Source organism: Brassica oleracea, chromosome C4 (assembly GCF_000695525.1).
Source record: "Brassica oleracea var. oleracea cultivar TO1000 chromosome C4, BOL, whole genome shotgun sequence".
In the NCBI taxonomy this organism is placed as follows: Eukaryota; Viridiplantae; Streptophyta; class Magnoliopsida; order Brassicales; family Brassicaceae; genus Brassica; species Brassica oleracea.
This window is the reverse complement of record NC_027751.1, coordinates 11,148,900-11,149,971: the sequence shown is the minus strand read 5'-3', so window position 1 is coordinate 11,149,971 and position 1,072 is coordinate 11,148,900.

Below are 1,072 nucleotides of genomic sequence, written 5' to 3'. Positions count from 1 at the left end.
GCTGATAGGCCGCACCACCGTATGCCAATTGGCGAATAGCTGCAGTACATTTTTGCAGAGGTGAGAGACTTGTCCGTCCGGTTGCATCTTCTGTTAGTCGAAAATACGGTATTTCTGTAGAGAGACGATGCACAATACCCATGAAAAAAGATTTGTTCATTCTAAACCGGGGCCGGAATAAACGGGTTGAATATGTTGGATTCTCGGAAAAATAATCAATCCAAAGCCTTCTATGCCCTTCTTCTCGGTCTCTCTCTATAAAAATTCTTTTTTTTCTCTCTTTTGGTTCTGGAAAAGGATCATTAAATCCTAAAAACTCAGCAGCCATTGAATCAAATTCATCATCATCACTCTCATTGTGGTAATGATAATGCGAAGATGAAGCCATTCCAATGTTTTAAAAGATGAGAAGAAATTGTCAAAGAGAGGAGAAGTTGTGAAAACTTTTGTGTAACAATGTCTTATATTTATAGAAGTGTGTCTACCTTGTGATACTAGTCTTTGTACGACAAGTGAGGAGATGTATTTTGGAAAGTTTGTCACGAGAAGTGTATCTTGTGAATGTGTCTTCCAAAATTATTAGCATCTTGTGAAGTGTATTTTGGATATATGGTCAGGAGAAGTGTATCTTGTGATACTAGTCTTTTACGCTGTCGGGTTAGTAGCCCCTTGTCTTGTTATGTAATATTATTAACATCTCGTGGTTGTTACAAAATATTACACAAGTCATTAAAAAATATTGCACAAGTCATTACAAGTCTCCATAATTCATTAAACAACATAACATTTCCGAGAGAGATAAGACCATATCCTAGTCTCCAAAATCATTAAACTGCATTACATATCCTAATACAAAGATCGCGAATCACTTAAAACAGATCACCACACCTAAGAAAACTAACACAGTGATCAGTAGGCCAACAAATAGTTCAAAACCAATGAGGTAACTTGATCTCTTCTTTCCTAACTCACAGACAAGGTTCTCAAGCCTAACCAATTTCTGCTCAGTCTCAAAGTCACTAAACAAGGTTAGATTGTCTACCTTTTCATTGAGTTGAAGTACATGTCTATC